Source organism: Protopterus annectens, chromosome 2.part2 (assembly GCF_019279795.1).
Source record: "Protopterus annectens isolate FY-2018-M chromosome 2.part2, PAN1.0, whole genome shotgun sequence".
Taxonomy (NCBI): Eukaryota; Metazoa; Chordata; order Ceratodontiformes; family Protopteridae; genus Protopterus; species Protopterus annectens.
The window spans coordinates 95,388,472-95,408,139 of record NC_056730.1 but is presented as its reverse complement, the minus strand read 5'-3'; the positions used below and the strand labels follow the sequence as shown (position 1 = coordinate 95,408,139).

At 39.1% G+C, this 19,668-nt stretch overlaps 1 protein-coding gene and 1 pseudogene across 2 annotated transcripts in view; both read left to right on the top strand.

Moving 5' to 3' along the window:
- The window catches only part of LOC122795551 (elongin-A-like), a 1,176,755-nt gene that overhangs the window by 536,836 nt on the left and 620,251 nt on the right, over positions 1-19,668 (top strand). The gene's annotated exons all lie outside the window — the stretch shown is intronic.
- On the top strand, positions 5,168-5,229 carry LOC122796092 (annotated as a pseudogene).

Sequence of the window (19,668 nt, the reverse complement as noted above, 5' to 3'; positions counted from 1 at the left end):
AATACTTAAACACAATTTTGGAATTAGGTGCTATTACAAAACAGGACATAACATATACGGGTTTTCATAATTCATCATACCTCAAAACAACATAATTAATAAATATTACTCTGCCAGAATAATGATTCTAATATATTCCTCTATCATAAGTTATAATGTAAATATAATACAAATAAATTAACATAACGACTGATAATAAACCCAACATCATTCCCTACAATGAATCCTTACACATAATATAAATAAAAACATGATCAATAGATGCCTACTATCACTAATATGATAACAATGAATTACACATCATCGCAATTGTTAGGAATAAATAATACCTACAATAAATGCATTTGTAATGAACTATAATAAAGTACACATAACTGCAATGGCGCCAAATATTTAAAACGAATGTAAAATAGCAGTAGTAGATCACTTATAACGCAAGTATCCTGTGTCATAACTATTATCTAAGAACAAATATGACTGTTCAACATCTTACAGGACATAGGCATCACTCTTCTCAACAAGCCAAAATGTATACAGATGCCGATATAAAACTCAATATAAACCATAATCATACCACAATATATCAAAAATACTTACTCTATATACATATAAAATCATAAATTTTATATATTTTATATATTTTATAGAATGACTGATGGTTTGAATGATAATTAAACTAATAATTTGTCTAGTAAATTATTACATCATTTAATACCTCTAGATTTTAAAGCCGGCTTTAGTGGCACCGACTCATTTAACCCCCTACCCCTGTGAGCCGCCAATCTCAGGATCCACTCTACTTCAGAGAGTTCAGTGCGATTGACCATATCACCACCCCTTAAATTGTGATGTTGTACTTGTAGCACTTGAAACAGAAAACTGTGTTCATCATTGTTAAGCATATGCTTAGCCACAGCGCTACACGGATCAGACCTATTATAGCAGTAGATATGGTCCCTTATCCGTTCACGCAAAGATCTGTTCGTCTTTCCCACATAAAAGACAAAACAGATCTTACAATAAGCCACATATACTAGATCTCTAGTGTTACAGTCAGCCCTGCATCTAAGCTCCCATAATTTACCGTCATTTGAGTTTCTAAAAAATCTTGACGTATCTATGTTGTTACAGTATGCACAGGAACCACATTTCTTTGTACCAAATTCAACTCTAGGTCCCAAAGTTCTGTTATTGGGGCACAAATTCGGGAAACATAGTAACTGCTTTATATTCTTCATGTTATTATAGACATATCGAGGGCAATTTCCAACTATATTCTGCGTATTCAAATCTGCTGTTAGAATGTTCCAATTTCTAGATAAAGCTGTCTGAACAGATTGCAGATTGTCTGCAAAAGGTAGCACAACAGGTAGTTGTCCCACCAACCTAGCATTATCAATCTGGCCTTCATTCACTGATCGTTCAGAATAAAAGGGTTTCCCTCTACTTTCCCTAAGCTTAACTGCATGATTGAGTCCTGCCTTTACTATATCAGGGCCATAGCCCCTTTTATAGAAATTTCCTTTCAATGTTCTAAGCTCATGATGAAATGTGGTGTCATCTGAGCATAGCCGGGATAATCTTAGAGCTTGTCCTTTGACTATATTCAAAAGGTTCTGGGATGGTGCATGCTATCTGTGGCCAAATAAGAGGCCCTATAACACTGTTTCCTGAACACAGTCGTATGTATTGTGCCAAATTCCTTATATATAGTTGCATCCAAAAAATCTATCTTGGTGTCGGAATGATTCATTGTAAATTTCAGGAAGCCATCCAGGCTATTAATGTATGACACAAAAGATGTTAATTCATCAACAGAGCCACGCCACAGGAGAAAGAGGTCATCCACGAAACGTCTAAAAAAGACTATATTGGGACATTTCATCATGACCTCTCTCTCCCACACTGCCAATACTAGATTGGCATATGAGTTGGCGCAGCTCGTGCCCATAGCGACTCCTACAGATTGTCTAAATACTTTGTCTAAAAAGACAAAGTAGTTGTTCTCAAGCACTATTTCCAAAAGGAGGGCCAAAAAGTCTGCTTCAACCTCATTAAACTGATCATACATAAGTTTCCTGATCCAATCAATTCCCACATCATTTGGTATGCAGGTAAAAAGTGATGTGACATCCATTGTCACTAAACACAATTCATTTATATTATCTGTACCATGCACAAAAACATACAAGTCTTTTAAGAAATGTCCCGTATCTTTCAGAACATAATCATACTGTTGCAACAGCAACTTCAATTTGTAGTCCAGGTAAATGGAGATGGGCTGAGTCACCCATCCTTCGCCTGCTACGATAGGTCTAAAAGGCGGGATGGTTGCATGTTTATGTATTTTAGGCAGTCCATTGAGGCGGGGTATAATAGGAAAATCTACGTGAAAATAATCATGTAACTCTTTAGTCAACAGTCCCAATGATAAACAGTCATTTAACGTCTTAGATATATTGTTGCAGCAAAGCTCTACTGCATTCAAACTGCTAGATTCATATGCTTCAGTATTGAGCATAGTAAGTATAGAGTCAACATAGAACTCTCTATTCAATACAACAATAAGTCCGCCTTTGTCGGCAGGCCTTATGATGATGTCATGATTATCCTTCAAAGATGTTAACGCTTCATATTGTGAGCGGTCAAGATCTCTAAAACAGTCATAAGAATCACTATTGTACGTTCGATATAGATCATTTTCAACTGCTTTCACAAAGAGATCAAGATACGATGCAAGCCTAGGATTGATATTGCTTCTTTTCTTAAAAGGCAATTCAACCGTATTGTTAAGCTCTTTGAATAGTAATTTTAAATTCATGAAAATTGCATTATATATAAAATACACACACACACACACACACACACACACACACACACACACACACACACACACACACACACACACACACACACACACAAAAGTATATGCACACATTTATTTATTTATTTATTTACTCGTTTGTTTAGCAGGTAGGTGGACTGGTCATTTGACCCTTTTCAGATATGACCAGGGTACAAAGAATATATTTATAATAAGAGAAGTCCAAGCCAGATAAGTTACATGAAAGAATATGAAAAGAGAGAAAAATAAAAACACCAATAACATGCTAGGAAAACATTGCAAACATGCTATTAAAATATATGCATATGAATTAATATATACAGTAATACAAAAGTGTCACAAAAGCACGAGCATTCTGTTTCTTCAAAGAGGGTGTTTTTTAACCCTGATTTGAATTTGTTTACGGGACTGTTGCACTTATTAAATAGTTGGTTCTACAGTGCAGGCTGTGTTCTAGAGAAGGCTTTCTTTCCTATGGTGAGTTTGAATCTAGGTCTAGAAATGGTAAGCAAGTACTCAAAGTTTCTAAGCAAATAACTTTGATCTCAGAGGTAGTTTACTTTTGAGAAGACAGTATAGTATTTTAAGAATTTTCTTTTTGTATATAGAAAAACTCCTAGGGTGTTCTTGGATGGAGGGAGCTTAGGTAAGACAACTATCCAAAGAAAAGAAAAATACAGATGCTCTGAAGCCTGCAAAAGGCTTTTTGAAAACTCTCTTGTAGTGGTGGAAAGACCAAAATACAAAGATTTAAACTGAAAGATCAGTCCCAAGGCAAAGACTCTGAGGCAGTACTTGTGCATTTTGTGAGCTGGGATGTGCAGGCAGGTGTCTTAGAGGTCTGGGGAAAAAGACTAAATTTCTTCACTTTTGGGACCAAAAGAAAGATGCTAGGATTTGAAAGGACCAAAACTGGTCTGTATGTGCATTCCTTTCTGGGAACCAAGAACATTCCTGAATAAAAGCTTATGTATCTTTGTGATGGAGGCCCTGGTTCTAGCATGCTTTGGGATAGTAGGTCTGGTGTAGGATTTGAGGAAACATGATTTGTTTTTTTGGAGGAGGAGTAGGAGGGGATCCCCCCTGTTTAGATGGGAGGAATGCCCTCTGCAGTCTGTAACCTTCTTGAATAATTTTCAGAATCCAGGTATCTGTAGTTAGCTGCGTCCCAGACACCATCATTAGGAGTGATTACTTGCAATTTGGCAAGGATCTGTGGTGTGGGAGTGGGGGGGTAGAGATGGTCACTGAGCTGTCTTTTGAAACTAGGGTCCTTGCCTTCAGTCGCCTTTCCTTTTTGAATCTCCCCATCATTTTTCCTTCTGCTGTTTGGAGGTTTTTGCTGAGATTATTTAAAAGGATTTTGAAAAAATATACTAGAAAGAAGAAAGATACCATTATTATTTACAGATAGGGAACAATAAGTTGCTTAACTCCTTGCCGTCGGCTTTCCCCTTTCTTCCAATTTAATACTTCAGCTGAAGAATTACGAGTCAAATTGTCCCTATTAAAAGGAGCATTTAGTAGCTGAGCTTTATCATAGAAATTCTGTAATGTAACGCATGCCTTCCTGTGCATTACTATATCTGTAGCATCAGCCCTGGACACAACCTCCTGTGCATCGTAAACACACTTACTAGAATGCTTAGTGACCTGTCAGGTAGAGTTTAGCATTCCCAGTAGGAAAGATTTAATGTCTGAGTTGGGTAAGGAAATTAAGTTTTGATCCACATTAACAAAACTAGGTAGTTGGTACTTTGATATACCAGTCTGGCAACTGATGGCTCTAAATGCCAAAATGGAAGATATGTAGACATTTTTTATTTCAATTCCATTGAATTAACACTGTCTTTGTCATTTGGTACATGTTTAGAAGATCTTGGCCCATCAATATAAATAACATAGTCTACCACTGTGTTTGTGTATCAGGCACCTTATGAAATCTGTCACGTTTCTTGGGGGCAGGGGATGGAAATTTTGGAGAAGTAGCAAAGGCATCCTCTATGGAAATGGGGATTGGCTACTAGTTTTGTGGAATCCATACTCAGTAACTCTTATTCTTTCTGAGTTTGACATCTTCTTACTACCCCAGCTGGTTCCATGGGGTAATGGTTAGAACTCTGGACTGTGAATCCAGTGATCTGAGTTCAAATCTCAGTGGAACCTCTTTGGGAGGAGGGGTTGGCATAATGGTTTAAGTCTCTACTTCATGGATACAAGGGACGGGGTTTGAGTTTAACATCTGATTATTGACTAAACTTTTAACAGTTTGCAGACTGATATTCTGCTATTTACCTATGAATAATACTCCAGGCTTTTCATTAAGATTAGCGTGGCCCCTGCACAAGGATAACACGCAAATTTGTGAAGTATTTCATATTTTTAGAAGGAGATTGGTATAATGGTTAAGGTGCTTACCTTGCAATCACAAAGTACAGGGTTTGATTCTCATATGAGTTAATTGGCTAGGCTTAAAATGGCCCACAAGGGCAGTTAGCCTAGTATTAATCTATAAACCTATTTGAAATAGTATTCAATTTAAGAAATTGTATCCCTGAAGGATATTTCTTCACTGGGGGACTTTGTAGATGGAGTATCTTCAGTTTCAGACTCACAAGAGATGGATAACTGTGAGGCACTGTTCAGTCCCTCAATACCCTATTCAGAAAACTCTTCTCCCAGGGAAAAGGCGGTTCTGTATCTTAAATGGGGTAAAAACTGGAAGAGAGGGCTGGAAAGAATGGATAGCCATAAACTATCTCTGGGCAAAAGTATACTAGTCTTCTTGAAAAACTTTTTGCATAGAGGGTGTAGAAGAAGGGGAGAAATATCTTGCCATTTGAGCCCTAGTTTTAGGGGTCCCAAGCCTTAAAGTTTTAGTAGTAGAATCCAAAGGCTAGACCTCTGTAAAAGATCTGGCAACATCCTCCCTCACTGAGATGATAGTTCCAGGTTCTCCCTTTTTAGCAACAGTCTGATGTATGGTCTGATAGTATCATAGGAGTTTACTAGGCTAATGGCCCTACGGCCCTTACAAGCCTAGCCAAATTATATCCTTATTTCCATGATCAGCACCTATTGTCCCAGTGGGACACAGGTAGAACCCCAGGTGAATTTACGGTTACCGATCGACTCATCCGGATTGCGTTTGAAGAGGGCTAATGAGGTGCTGTGTTTGACATGAAGTGGGAGTCTGTTCCAAAGGTATGGTAACCTCCTTGGAGACAAATTTGTCCCTCCAGCAGGTTCTATTAACGTCACATCAGGTTAAGGACTTAAAAGTGAGTAACCCGTGTACCATTTGACTTATGGATATGCCATATTTCCATTAAAGCAGGGTCAGAGATTGCCTTGTATGCAAGGCAGAGATGGCCTCTGAGTAGTCTGTATGAAACGGAATAAAGTGACAGTGATTTTGGACGATCCACATAAGACAGATGTTGAAGACCTTGAATTTTTCTTGTGAGGAACCTTAGTGGTTTCTCCAGTTGCTGCAGGTGCTTGGAAAGGTACATACCTAAAGGGGAGTTGTACTCAATTATTGGCCTGATGAGGGAAGAGTACAGGGAGGTTATAACTTTTTTCCTGGAGGCAATGCCCTTACATATGAAATGAGCAATTTAGAATGCCCTTCTTACCATTGTAGAGAGATGGTGGTCAAAGGTATTTTTTGCATCGATTTTAAGGCTATGTCTGGCACCAGTGATTTGCTTGTATAAGACCCCTTGTAGGATGTTGACCTCATTTGGAGATTCTATGACAATTCCCTGTTTGCACTCATCAGCAAACTTTGTTAGCCACAGACCTTTAGTTTTTGCTTGTACTTCTGTGAAATAGATTCCGAACAGTAGAGCTCCCAGGACTGATCCCTGTTGAACACCACTGGTTACAGGTCTGCTGTTGGAGGTGGATTCCCCTATTTTGAATATATGGTTTCTATCAGTGAGTCAGTTAGTGACCCGTCTAATGATATAAGGGTTGATACTGAGCTGGGTACGTTAGTCAGTGATGCCTAAGTGGGGGATAGTGTCAAATGCCTTGGCTAAGTCTAGGTAGGCTGTATGCACAGATTTCCCCTTGTCCAGGGCCTTGGTGACTGTCTGGAAGAAGTCTACCAAGTTTAAAAGGCATGCTCTCCCTTTGACAAATCCAAGGTCCATGATGATTCATTTCATGGCCTTGCAGGTAAGGCTAGTCAGGCCAATAGAATATAGTTCTTGGGGTCAGTGGAAGCATCGCCTTTGTTCAAGGGAATAACTGTGGCTGTTTTCCATTCAGCTGGGATGAAGCCAGTTACTTAAACTATGATTGAAAAGGGTACCCAATGGTTTTGCTAATTCTTGTTGGAGCCCATGTGGGATGCAGCCTGGGATGTTATCAAGTCCCACAAATGCTGTGTTTCTGGCTTTAGAGGGGGTATTTATGACCTGCTCTTTAGAGATGTAAGGTGGGGGACAGGTGTTCGGGATATTATGGGGTATGTGTGGCAGGGAAAGGGGAGTGAAGTTTTCACAGAAAGTGTAGGCCAACCAGTTGGCTATAGTCACAGGCTCAGTATATGTGGTATCATTAACTACCAGTTTGGCACAAATCTGGGCCTTTACTTTTAGGTTACAGATGTAACTGAAGAATGCCTTATGGTTGTCCTTAGTTGAGGAAGCTAATTTGGATTCGTAGTTTGCTTTGGAGGACTTCACAAGAACTCTTATTTGCTTGTTTAAGCTGAGGAGAGAGCATTTCCAGTTTAGGGCTTGCTACCCTTGACACTTTGGCAGCAAGTTCTTCCTCAGCCTGTTTAGGTGATATGAGACAGAGAATAGCTGGAGTCTTTTGAGTCTGTCCATGTAGGACATGTCTTTAATGTCTAGGATCCTCTTCGTGAGGTACTTCTGTGGCCTCTCCAGCTGTTGCAGGTGTCTAGTGAGGTACATGCCAAATGGTGCATTGTACTCCATGATTGGTCTAATGAGGGAAGAGTAGAGAGAGATGATGACCTCTCTTCCTGGATGCAAAACCCTTGTTAATGAGATGTGCCACAAAGAAGGACTTTCTGACCACAGTGGCAATGTGGTGGTTGAAGGAAAGGTTGCTGTCAACCTGTGTCCCCAGATCTCTTATAACGCCTTCAGTGTTCAGTGGGCTCCCATCGATGTGTTAATTAGTGGGAACTGAGTTTTTACCAAAGGGGATGACACATTTTTTGGCATTAAGCTTAAGGCCATGGTTTCGATACCAGTCATTGGTCTAATTGAGGCCTTTCTGTAGGATAGCTGCCTCACTTGGGGAGTTGATGGCTTCCAGCTTGTAGTTATCTGCAAACTTGGTCAGCCAGAGTCCCGTTGTGTTGGCCTGGACTTCTGAGAAGTAGATGCTGAATAGGAGAGAACCCAGGACCGATCCCTGTGGGACTCGACTCACGACTGGTCGGCAGTCTGACTTGAGTCTACTACTTTCACACTGTGTGTTCCATCTGTGAGCCAATTTGCAACCCACCTAGTGATATAGGTGTTGATGCCTAGTTTGATAATTCCCGAGTGAGGAATGGTATCAAAGGCCTTGGCCAGATCGAGGTAAGGCTGTATGTACTGCCATACCTTCATCCACAGCCCTGGTGACTGACCCAAAGAAGTCAACCAGGTTGAGCAGGCATGATCTCCCTTTCACAAAGCCAAATTGCGTGGGGTCTAATGTTTGGAGATTTCGTATATCTTTGTTAATCAGGTCCATGATGATGTGCTCCATAGCTTTACATATCAGACTTTATAGGCTAATGGGTTGATAATTCCCAGAGTCTCTAGTTGCTCTCCCCTTTATAGAGAGGGATGACTGTAGCAGTGCGCCATTCGGTAGGGACAAAGCCTGGGGTGAGGCTGTGACTGAACAGGGCACACAGATGCGGTGCCAGTTCACTTTGTAGTTTATATAGAACACAGCCAAGGATATTATCAGGTCCCATGAAAATTGTTTTCTTGCCCTTGGACAATGCAGCTTTAACCTGTGCAGCAGTAATGTGGGGTACCTGGAATTCATCCGGTATTGTGATTGGTTCTTTAGGGGGGGGGGGTAAAGTTGGCACTGAATCTGTTGGCCAGTATGTTGGCAATATCTGTTGGCTCAGTATAGGAGGTACAATTGTGCAGTAACTCTGAGCAAATCTGGGTATTGCCAAGGAGGTTCTTGATATAACTATAGAAGGCTTTGTGATTGTTTTTAGTGTCTGTTGCAAATCTGCCTTCATAGCTGGCTTTAGAGGATTTGATGAGGGATCTCAACTTTTTGCTGAGACTAATAAGGGAGTTCTTACAGTCTTGGGGCTTCACCTTTTTCTGCAACAGTTTCTCCTCCTGTTGTAGAGTTTATTAATGGCAGGGACCACCAGATTGGCTTCCTTTTTTTTTGGAGGAGAGTGTCTTGGTTCTGTTTGGTATGGCTAGATCCATGCATTTATGTACATGTACATACAGTGCATTGGTGTATTATTCGGCAGACATGCAGCTATTTTCCATTGGCATGGTTTCCGTGAAGTTAGCCACCTCTGTTTTTAGGAGCCCAAAGTCAGCTTTGGAGAAGTTTTTCAAGGTGGTTACCTTTGTGGGGGGTGTGGGTGAGATGTGGATTTCCATGGTGATTAGTTTATGGTCTGATCTGACCAGGGGGAGGGATTGACTACTGGTGTAGAGCAACAGTCACCCATGTTAGTAATAACCAAGTCAAGAATGTTGCTTCCTCTAGTGGGGTTCAGAATGAGCTGGTCCAGGGCATTGGAAGTGATAAATTCCAGGAAGCGATGGGCCAGTATATCGGTGCTTGAGCAGTTTTCCCAGTTGATGGGAGGGGTCGTTGAAGTCTCCTAATAAAAGTGTGTTGGACCTTGATAGATTCCAGAGCGTTTAGGAATGTGGAGAGAGAGGCTAGGGACACTGTTACTGATCTATAGCAGGCTATGGCCTGGATCTCCATCTTACCCAATGCTAGTTGTACCTGAATCTCAGATGCGTTATGCTGGGCCACTAATCTGGAGGTGTGCATATCCTTTATTAATATGGAGACACCATCACCATTGGTGCTACAGTCCATGTTTCGGGGCCAAAAGGTGTGGAATGAGTTATAGCCTGGTAGCGCAGGGGTGCATTTTGATGTTCTCCATTTTGAGGAGTGCTTCAAGTTAGTGCATCTTGAGATTGACTTCTAGCATTGAGGACCATGAACCTCAGATTGCATTTATTTATAGCTGTTGTGGTGGTAATTTGGTCTTTGGCGTACAGCCTAAAAAAGGCACTATAGGTGTGGCAAGAGCCTTAGCCAGTACCCGGAAGCCCAGGGGTGACAGATGCAGGCCATCTCTGGCAAAGCATCGAGGTCTGTCAATCATGTCATCCCAAGTAAACAGATACTGGATCCCCTTAGCCAATTGTTGAAGTCCATCATTTTTTGTTTGTACTGCGGTATCATTCTGGGTGATGGTAGGATACTGCTCAGGACTAGGGTCATACCTGCCTGGGCCACATAATCCGAGAGCTCCACCATGTCTCTTTTCATGTAGTCCAGGGAAGTGCATTTCGGGTCATTCACACCCGCATGGACAATGACAGAGTCATGCTTGTACTATTTGTGGAGTGACCTGAGTTCATGTGTTGTGTGTTGGATTCTGGCACCTGATAGACAGCTGACTGTTACCTTCTCCTTATTCAGCCTAGTGAGTGGGACATCTCTGTGCCTCACTATTGAGTCACCTGTGATTAGTGTATTGGGCAAGGTGTTTAGCCTTAGGGGATTAGGTTGAGGGGGCACACTGTGGAGGTGAGCTGTCTGTCCTGTGGTTTGTGCTGTGTTGTGGTGGTAGTGTGAGTTTCTGTCTTGGAGGTCTCTGCTGTTTGGGTAAATTTCTATTGAGAGCCTCTGCAATGGTGGATGTGTAGTTTGTGTTTTTATGTGAGAGATGTGATGGTGGATGTTCTGGAGGGCTGTGTGTTCCATGTGGTGTGATGCAGGTGTTGACCTTCTCTTGACCAGCTAGTCCGGGTTTGGCTGGAGAGTGCGCAACTTCCAATTTGGTGATACAAGTGCGTCTCACAAGTCAAATGCAGTGTAAGCTAGCTCATTTGAGTGTGTAGCAATATTAAAGCAAATACAGTTTAAATAAATGCAATTAAATTAAAATCCACTAAAAACAAGTGCAGAAAGCAGTAAATTAGAGGGAAAAATCAAAATGGAGACACTTATCTCTTTCTTCTTCCTGATGCTCTTGCAGTCTTCAGGATGCCAAAACTGGATCCATGGAGCTTAAACAAGCGCAAACCAGCACAAATGTAGGCTTTTAAACCAGAAGGTTTATAGTTGGTTGGAAGCAATGGATGCCTGAGATCTTTTAGTATCTCCGTGAAGAGCTGTTTTTTGTGCTCAAGTGGTACCAGTCTAGATTCAGCAAGTCTGAATCTAACCTATGCTATAAAATGCAGAAGTACTAGAAGTTCAAAGTGCATAAAATAAGTCACAACAGCAAAAAGCTGTTTAAAGCAGCAATTCACCAGCAATTCCCAGCTTAGAAGGCTGTGAGCCACACTCTCCTGCTACAAGAGTCTAGACTACAACTTCCCAATGTAAAATAACTGGTTTTGGATCCCAAGTGCTTAAACCAAAAATAAAACTCTTTTATAATAACATACACAATGAGCCTTCAACCAGCAATTCCCAGCTTAGAATGGTGTAGGCTATCCTCTGCTGCCACAAGAGTTTAGACCACAAATCTTCCTAATGTAAAATAACTGGTTTGGAACCAAAGTGCTTAAACCGGAACAAATATTCTTGGAACAACGGGTATAATGAGCCTTCACCCAGCAATTTCTAGCTCAGGACAGAAGCTACCCTATCCTCCCACAAGAGTATAGACTATAAACCTTCTTAAAGTAAAATAAGTCCTTAACCCAAAACTGAGAGACGTAGAGCAACAATTACAATTTAATCAGGCTACTAAGCAGTGATAAATGCAATTAAGCCCTTTAAGAACAAGCAGCAAATGCAAAATAATGTACTAAAGTAGGCAGATAGACTAATACAGTAAAAGCAGGCAGAGAGACTAATACAGTAAAAGCAGCTGAATGAACTGTAATTTTTAAATTGAAAGGGAGGAAACAGAAAATAATTCAAAGTTAAGAAACTAAAGGAGTAGGCCTTCCCAGATGATCTCATTGTACTCAATAGAGTGAACTGATGCAATGAGACTGGGAAGTGTCCAGTATCAAATTTATAGTAGAGGCGGGCAACTCAAAAGCCAGCAAGTTTTAAGAATACAACAACAGGAGGGTGGGTGGGAAAAATCAGAAAAGAGAAGGATTCCTACGGTATCAAATATTTGTGGAAATAATTTCACTAACCCTGAGATGTTCACAAAGCACTGCTTTTGCAGAATAATGTTAAAACAACCTAAGAGCAGTACAGTAACAAGCAGATGGAATTTCCAAGTGCAGGCTGAAAAGGAGTGATAAATTGAACCAAGTAAATAAATGCATCACAGGAGTGTTAAATATCACTGAAACAGTTAAAGCAAATATGTATCAGCTTTGTATTTCCAGATGTTCAGATATTGTAGCCAGCCAAAGGTTAACAGTCAGGCACAAAAGATGTGCTTAATTAGTGGCCTCGGGTGAGGTCATGCTAGAGAGATGGACTGACAAGTCCGACTGTGAAAGCACCTCAGTGGAGATGTCAAACCCAGACCTTAGAAAAGAGAAGGAAGTCAGAATTCCTTCAAAAACCTGTTTCACAGCTTTCTTTTCTTCTGAGGAGGGTAGGTCTGCTGAATGGTAATCCATCAGCATGGTCTCTCTTGCTAGTTCCCTAAAGTGCTTCTTTTCAAGAAATATTCTGAGAATCTACCCTTTCCTTTATGGTTTTGAGAGTAAGTTGAAGACAATTGTGACTACTTTGAATTGTGTTCATCCCCTAAAAGCACTAGAAGAACTGATGTCCTTAGAGAATATATACCATAAAAACTTTTAACCTTCTTGACAGACATAAGTTTTTAAATCTTTTACCTCAAAAGAAGGTTCCCCAACAGCGATACTTCTTTACCCAAAATTGTAGCTGAAGCCACCCGCCAATACTCATGCGGCTAATCTGAAGAGAAGTCTACATAAGCATTGCATAATGCATTAAAGTTCAGATTTTTAGTGTGCCTATATGTTCCTCTTATACCAGCATGTGCTCACTTATTATCGGAAGTTGTACCAAGGGAGGAATCCAAAACTTTGTAGACTTGGACAAAGGTAGATTCTTGGCAGGATACATCCCATATAGTCATGGCTACTGCAACTGTGATCTACTAAACGTGGAAAAAATTAACTGAAACGTGTTGTGGATGAAAAATAAACTCCCCTAACCTAACCTTACCAAAAAAATGCAAACCAGTCAAATTCAATACAGAACAAATCTCAAAGATACAGACTCCTTTTGTAACCAGTCAGATATCAAACTTAATAAAAATATAAATAACAGATTTTTTTTTTAAATAATGCTTTTTATTGAGTTGCTTTAAAATGTGAAAAAATAAGAAGACTGCAAACTTTGCAAATGATGCACAGACAAGCTGATTTCAGAAAACATCATTATTACAAGCAGCAAAACCATTCTCAACTGCATTTCCGAAATCAGCTTGTCTGCGTATCTTTTGCAAAGTTTTCACTCATCTTCGTCATTATTTTTTTTTTTTACTTTTTAGAGTAACTCTATAAAAAAGCATTCTTAAAAAAACTCTTCATATTTTTATTTTTTTATTTAGTTTTTTCATTTAAATGTAGTGGATCCCATCATGCAGACTGGAAATCCAATTCGTGTTTGCCCAGCACTGCTTGTATGTGCCAAAGGATTGTACCATGTGCAGCTGAAGCCTTAGAGACCTAGGGCCAGATTTAATAAAGCCTACAATAAGTGTACACCATATGTATTCAATAAAATTCTTATCACATTTTTTATGCTTTCTAGTCACCCACAAAGATTATGCTAAGTGTACATGTCTACACTTTGTGGTAACCTTTATGAATCTGTCAATATTTATAGCTGCAAGAATATCAGTAGGAAAACTTCAATTAGGAAGAAGGTGTGCATCATGTCTATGTCGTCTGTTCACTCACAACAGTGTACACTTAGTGTAGGCATTATTGATTTCCAGGGCTAGTATCTGTATACAGATATTACGAAGTAGATAGTTATTGGTACAGTTATACTTCCCTGTTTCCTTGTCTTGGTTAAGTAACAGACAGAGTCACAAAGCCAACTTCAATAAAAGCTATTCTATAAATTCTAATAAAACTAAACTGTTCTAGCAACTGTGACAGGTCAGATTGGAATAGCATGTATTTAACCTTTGCTTGACTTTGTGCAACTCCACCTGTAGGTTAGACTGGAATAATGTTACTTTGTTTTTGCCTGAAACAGGGAACCGCTCTACCTGCATGTCCGACTGGCAATACCGTGTATTTAGCTTTTGAACAGGAAGCTTTTTCATTTAAGAGTCTGGTGCATTCTTTCTGGGTACTGTAATCATATTATCATAGCCAGTTAAAGGGTTAAAATTTAAAAGAATAAGATGGGACCAGTTGCAGTGGACACGATATCAGTATATTTGTGGACAGATGGCAGGGATATTATATCATAAGCAGTAGGAACAAATATTTTTTACAAATAGCTGTAATGTATAAATGAAGAGTGATACAGAAAGATTATTTCTTACTTCTGTGTTTCATTTCTTGTTTATACCCCCTGTTTTAAACTTGCATGGTTTTGTGTGTGTGTGTGTGTGTGTGTGTGTGTGTGTGTGTGTGTGTGTGTGTGTGTGTGTGTGTGTGTGTGTGTGTGTGTGTGTGTGTGTGTGTGTGTGTGTGTGTAGGAAATGATTGATGTACGAAGGAGCGAGTGCATGTGTGCTGTGTTGCTAATGACAGAGTCTCTATATTTTATCCTCTGCCATTATTAAGAAGCTTTTTATTGAATTTGGCTTTGCGGGTGTACGTCGAGACAGAAGAAGGCTGTCTCTCAAGAGCGTGACAGAACCACAGAAGGACAGAGAGCCGCAAAGCCAACTTTATAAAAAAAAAAAAAAGAAAAAGGCTAACACTACCATCACACCTACTTTGGCTGAATAGTGGTACTGCTCAGGAAGGTTTTTTGGGGGTGTTAGCACATCTTAGTAAAGATGTCAAGGGGATGCACCGCCATACACTGGTGTGCTTACCCTAACGACATCCCTGCATATTACCTCTTGAAAAAACTTTCCCTAACAGTAGCACTACCCATACATAATAACAGACATACATTCACAAAGTAGTTATCCCCCTTACATAGCCCTTACTTCATCCTTAACCCATGAACACTCACATACACAGCAGCTTACCATAACCAAAATCACTTCCCCAACATTACCAAAAACATTTACAGTTAAACAAATGCTTGCTTAAAAAAAAAAGAAAAAAAAGGCAGACTAATCTGTCAGATAAACATTTGGCAGAGTGAACTGCTTATGTGTATATGAAAGTTTTTTATATCTACATAAATGTCTAGATCATAGACACACACACACACACACACACACACACACACATGCATGCGTGGAGCAGCTTGCACTTGCGATACTCTACAACTTTTTTACCTTATTCAAACATTTTATACTCCTTTTATCTAAATTAACCCTCTGTTCTCTTTTCTTCCTGTACTATCCTTTGTACCTCCTGTCCTACATAATATCTTTTCTATTTCAAATGTTTACTCGCCTTCTAGCAAATAATCTAAACAATGACATTTATTAAAATCTTACTTGATAACTGTGCCTGCATAGTTTTATTGTAACAAGTGAGGTCACATGCCTTTCTGTTCTGCAACTTCTATTCCCACAATTGTATTTGTATCTGTATGCACAGAATATTTCATTAACATTTTTATTATGCAATATATCATTCTTGTACGTTAACAATAAGTCTGTTTTTTTATACAAAAGTGGGATGACGAAAGTTTTAAAAGCATCTTGTAAACTGAGATGGTTGCTAAACAATGCTTGTAGTTTAGTTTAAATAATAAACAAGAACTGGACGTTTTGGCCCAAAATGGCAACTATATCATTTGTATTACTGAGGCCATTGCTGGTAAGGGGCCATCATCTAGTGAAATATAAGAAAAGAGTATGGGGGTTTCAGTGTTAAGGTCCGATTTAATTTCATTATGTTTAGCAATTGTAATTTGGAAATGTTAGGTGTTTCAAAAGGTGCAGGAAAAATTAACTGAAAAATTGCAGTGTTTGTAGATCCCCAACCAGTCTCAATACTTGGGGACTCATTTTTCGTACCATGGAAAGATGTTCTGTATTGGCTATGACATGATGGTGAAGTGGACTGGAGCAAACTGGTTGAAAGATGCCCAGGGTATGTTATGTTATTACTACTACCAGTGCAAACGGATGTACTAATAGTAAATAGGGCTACAAGAACAGAAAACATGTTGAATGTAATTTGGGTTAGGGATGATGTTACACTTCTGGACTCTAATGCTGAACCAGATTTTACCTGGTTTAGTAACAAAGTCAGTAAGCAGTGACCACAGTTATTAAACCCAAAGTGAAATGCTATAAAGCAGGCTTTGCTGCAGTTAGAAAGTAGCTAAGTAAATGGGAATGGTTTACAATGAGGTATCATTAAAAATATTTGAATGTTGGAATATCTGTTATGATCATATGTATTTGCTTGTAAATTTGGGGAATATGAGTGGTAGAAAGGCTTAAAAAGTACAGAAGTAAACTGTGGCTTAAGTATAAGAAGGGCCTAAGTACTGACAATAAAGATAACTCATTCCTGCTTTTAAATATTTATCTGAAAGTGCTAAGGAATACAAGAAAATATTTTAAACCAAGATTGGCTTCTAATACAGTTGATAAAGCTGTAATGAAGCATTTAAATAGTTGTAGGAAAGAAGAGTAATAATATTTGTATAGCCAAGTGTGATATTCATATATCCAATAAAGGAACACGTAGTTACTGTCTTTTCTAAGACATTCTCAGATGGGTTACCTTCATTTCATTGACAGCCCATTTCACTGACAAGCAAATCAGCAAGACCAGTTCACTGAAAGTTCATTTCACTGACTACTCATTTTGTTCGTTATATATGGCCTATTCCCCACTGTAGTGTGATCCTGTAGTTAGAATATATAGCAAGTGGAGGTGTGGGAGGCACAGCCCCCCACATACTTTGGTTGTATATTGTTTTCTGCAAAACAGTTATTCATTGCACTCGTAAGTATCCAGCTATATAGTTTAAACCATTTATAATATGTGGGGGTCTTCACCCCCCCACCCCTCTTACTATATATTCTAAATTCAGGATCGCACTACAGTGAGGAACAGGCCATATATAACGGGTCGACAAAATGAGTTTCAGTGAAATGAGTTGTCAGCGAATTGGTCTTACTGATATGCTTGTCAATGAAATGAGCTGTCTCGGATAGATAAAGTGGAAAAAATGTTGAAAGAAAAATGTATAGTGAGAATTATGATGGCTGCCCCCTTATAACTGTGAAGATTGAAGCTCTAAAGATAAGATCAAACATGGTAGCAGATTCAGATGATTTAAGTGGTTTATTCTTGAGCAGTATCAGAGACTTGGTGGAAAAGTGCTTGCGCTGGCGTTTTCAGAGGCCTTTACAGATGGGATGTGTTCCTGAAGTCTAGAAAATGGCATTTGTGGTTCCTGAATTTAAGGTGACCTGCTAAATCCATTGATAACTATCACCCCACTAGCTTAACTTGTTGGTAAATGTTTTGAGAGGGTAATATTAAAATTAATGACTGAGATGTTGCAACCGAATTTAGATATTTACCAGTATGTTTTTTGTGAGGGAAAATCATGCTGATCAAACTTGGACATGTTTATCGATATATGGGAAACTGCTGATATAGGAATGCCTGTGGATGCAGTTCATCTGGACTTAAGGTGTTTGATTCTGTCCCACATTGTGACACTATTAAAGTAATGTATAAAACAATATTAATAGAACTATTACAATGTGGATAGCTAACTGGCTAATGAATAAAACTATTACAGAAGTTCTATCTAGGAATACACCATTTTTGTGGAAGTATCACAAAGGTACTTATATTGCTTATAATTCTGATGTCTGACTTTTCTTGTTAATAATGGTATCTGGATTAGAAAATTTGCAGATGACACTAAAACTGGGATTATAGTGATTTCAGTTTGACAAAAAAAATGCAACATTACATGCACAAGTAAATAAGTAGTAAAAAAAAATCATATGGATTTTAACATCAGAAAAACAAAGGTGCTGCACTTCAGTAAAACTAATTCTTGTTGCCCTTATTCTGTAAGTAATGTTATACTTGGTGGGGAGAAAGATCAAAAGATAAGGATTTATGGGTAATTGAAGACCGTGGCTTGACATATGGGGAAGCTTCGCATACCCTAACCAGGAAGTGTTACATGAACATCTTAAGGAGGACATCCAGTAGAAATGAAAGGCTGTTGTTGCCATTTTATAAGGTAGCCATATTGCATATTAAATACTGTACAGCACCCATGTCTATAACTGTTCACAATGCTGTATACCGAAAAGAATTCAAAGATACTATACTAGGCAAATTGATAAGGTTAAGCATCTAAGTTATGAAAACAGACTGTCCAGGTATCTATTCAATTATTTATAGACTGGACTGGGGTGGGGGGGGGACTTACTTATTTATACATTAATATTGCCTTGGCATCAGCAATTGGTACTGAATTCAGAACACACTCACTAGAAACAACTTTTTGTTGGTGAATAACCTTGTCTGTAATGCACATTATAGGCAAATTGCTCCACAGAAGAAACTGGAAAGATTTGGAATGGCCTTCCTGCGGATATTAAGCTAAAAATGTTGAGGCATTTAAGTGTAGTCTTGACAAATGGCTCAGTTTGGGTGTTTATAGTTATTTAATTCTTCACAAAAACTAGTAAGGTCTTATTAAGGTCCTGATTTTGAAATGCTGAATACTGAACATCTTTTATTTTTGTATTGTATTTGAACTCCTGAAGCTTCTCTTTTTTAGGATCTTCATTGAAATGGACACTAGCACAGTTGGAATGTCCCAAGTGGTGATATTTACACTGAAGAGCACTATATTCGATCTTCAAATAGTGGATAAAAAACAGGCAATGCAGAGGTCAAAAACTGCTACTATATGCTCACACAGTTGTTAATGCAGGTACAACAGCTTTGCATAGACATGAAGAAAAAGCAGAAAAATACACTTAGTTGGTGGCCTTTGCCCCCCTCATATAGCTATATATACTAACTCAGTGGTTGCACAGCTGTGACAAAAGAGCAATCAGCTCAAGTAATCAAAAGTCATCCCGACACTCAAGTGTCTGAATCTGTTCAAATTTGCCGCTTTATGGTTGACTACCTGAATGTTCAATTAAATGCACTGTATGTATATTATAAATGTGCACACACATACCCCTCCAGTACTCAAACTGACAGGCAAAAAGTATATGTGAAAGTCAAACTTATTATAAAGAGTAGATATTCTATCACTGTTGCAGTAGCCTAAGCCATGTGTCCTATCCCACTGCAGCCGGCTAGCTTCCAAAACCTAAGGCCACCTTCCATATGCTATGGCTTTCGGGAGCTTGAGCAGAGCTCCACAAAATAGACAGCTGGAGTATAAAAAGCTTTAGAGCACTACTTTGCCCAGGAGCGAGGCAAAAGCTTTGAACAATGCTAGGAAATAAATCAAACTGTAACTGTATAACAAACCCACACCCTGGCAACACCAGAAAATAC